Below are 2774 nucleotides of genomic sequence, written 5' to 3'. Positions count from 1 at the left end.
ATGCTATTCGTCAGTGAATGTAATAAGCATTCAAGTTTTATGTGTATTTCAATGATATTGTTTAGACCAACATATATTGATAACGGACGTCACGTAGTTATTATCTATGCATTATTGTCTGACATCTGTATCCAAAGCTGTGCAACCCTAAAGCGACCCGTCTAACGCCAGGTCAAGCTAGAAGCGGCTAAAGACGAGCTGACACGTGAGATGGAGGAGCTCAACGCCAAGGGCAGCCGCTGCAAGGAGGAGATGGCCATCCTGAAGCGAGACTTGTACGCCAAGTTCGGCGACAACATCAACCTGGAGCCGGACGAGGACTAGCGGCGGCTCGGCGGGCCGCTGGACGTGTTCGTGACGGGCGCCGCCCGCCCTCTGACGCCGCCCGCCAGCCGACGGCCGCTCAGCGCCCAGCTCGGACCGGGGCGTGGTGGCAGACCGAGCGAGCGCGGCCGCGGGCGGCTCGAGAGGCCGCGGTGGGGATTGCGGCCAGCGTGAGCGCGTGTGCGTGTGGCCTGTTGTGGTGCGCTTGGTTATTAACCTGTTGGTTGTCGTCGGTGACGTGTCGCGAATCGGAGGGGGGCGTGAGAACGGCGTGACCCGGACCTTGTCCTCTCGCCGAACGCCAAGCGGTGCGCTCCTGGCACGAACAGTGTTCTGAGGTGCTCGCACTTGTTGAACGCGCCTTCGGGCTGCTCTGTTTGGTTGCTATGCGAAGTTTCTTCCATTAATGTGTTCCCAAGAGCGCCGTGAGTGCGTTGTGGTCACTTATTTATTTAGCCTGTCTGGATCTGTACGTAACCTCGTTCTCTACCTGCACCGCGCCACAAGAATTGCAAACAAACATGTATCTGTGATGGCATTATAACATTTGAGTTCAATTTACAGCGAAAAATTTGGTGCCTTAAGTGTTCTTCGCAACAATATTCGCTGAAATAATTTCCTGATGATGAAGGCAAGGAACACCTACCTCTCCCAGCCCTACACGCACGTGCACGCGCATGCTCAAGCGCACACGCACCTGCACCCGCACGCACGCACGCACGCACGCACACGTACCCGCGCCCGCACCCGCTTACGCACACGCACACGTATATATATATATATATATATATATATATATATATATATATATATATACGTGTGTGTGTGTGTGTGTGTGTGTGTGTGTGCGTGTGTGGATCAAACATTTGGGTTGCGATCCGGCTGAGGGCTTTTGGCCTACCACGGAACTCACTGTTTCTTGCGGTGTTCAGTTAACGAGGGCGCTCTGTACTACGCGATAGACAATAGGGTGCGATATTTACCTCACATCTTGCCGTGCCCACTTCGCTGCAGCATTTTCAAAGAGATTGTAAAACGATGACAATATGTGCATCTTTCCGCACACCATGCGATCCTGGCTGCATTTTCTCACCGTTGCTTGAGAATGCATTTCCAACTGGCAATATTCGTGTCGTCTGGATCAAGGACATCCGGAGGAGAAAAGGGGTGGCTGAGCCACGCGTTCCCAAGATGGTCAAGGTCGGAATGCAAGGACACATTTCTAGACTGAAAGAAATCAATTACAGCCATTTTTATTGAGGAGAGACTGTGGTGATGAGTTGAGGGTAGGGGGTTGAACAGTTAAAACGGGAAAAAGGCCCTGACGCCACGGTTTTCGAACAGACAGTTCTTTCCCGGATTCAGTTCACTTTCTTCCTAAGGTTGGGGGAGCTGAACCACATTTGAGGACTGAAGACCTCTGCCCCCCATCCCCCCCCAATTGAAAAGAAACGTCACCCTTGGAATGTTGCTTTAGAACAACCTTTGAGGTGAAAAGGGGCGAAATCCGATGAGTTGTTTTGTAAAGGCACAACTTTGCCCCCCACCCGGTGTATTCAACCCCAGCACGGCGTTCTGGACCCGCCCATGGTTGGATCAACCGCCTCGGTGACAGGCTGCTGCGCATTTACGCCTGCCTTGTATCGTTGAATGTTGGAATTTTCACTTGAAGTTTGCCCGTGAATGATCCGGATTAGCCTTGTGGCATTGTCTGCGACTTTTGGTAAGGTAAGTCCTGAGAGGGATATGACGCAAACTATGACGTTCGCGTTTGGACCGGGATGTAACGTACCCGAGGCCGGAGAGGTTTTATTGCCGTTTTATTTTTCCAGTCACTGTTTGTTGACGCCTCTCTTCGGACGATGCCCGTTATTTTCTGCAATATCGGACCGCCACGTGGCAGGGAACTGCCTATCATTGTCACTTGGCTGATCTTCCCGGAGGGTGGGTTGGGTCCAGACACACGATGAATGCAATTTCAATACCACTCACTTGGTGTTCTGGACCCAAAGAGACTGGGGAGAAATCTTCGCCCTGAGAGTTGCAGAATACTTAATCACGCAGAGTGCGAAGGTTAAGGGAGGTTTACCAGAAGAATTCGAAGTGCGTGAGCATCGGGTGTGTAAAAAACGGCGAGGTTTTCCGTTAAACTTGGTTTCAGGGGCAGAACCATGCTCAGAAACCTCTCAAGTACGTGACAGACCATGCATAGTTTTGTTTCAGCCTTCTGATGCGCTTATTTTTATGGTTTTCAACGCTGTCGGTATGCATGACGTGGTGTGAGCCCGGCTACCCATCGCACATTGTGTAGAATGCCGCTGTTCTAATGATACTGGTGTGGTGAAATCCTGGAATTCCTCACAAATTACAGGTTAAAGATTTGAGAGGGATGAATGATGCAGCACTGGCATGGAATCACTTCCGTTTGAAGTTGTTCTTGTCATAGACTA

Source organism: Pollicipes pollicipes, unplaced genomic scaffold, assembly GCF_011947565.3.
Source record: "Pollicipes pollicipes isolate AB1234 unplaced genomic scaffold, Ppol_2.1 Scaffold_3087;HRSCAF=3621_pilon_pilon_pilon, whole genome shotgun sequence".
NCBI lineage: Eukaryota > Metazoa > Arthropoda > Thecostraca > Pollicipedomorpha > Pollicipedidae > Pollicipes > Pollicipes pollicipes.
Note: the sequence above shows the minus strand (reverse complement) of the source record.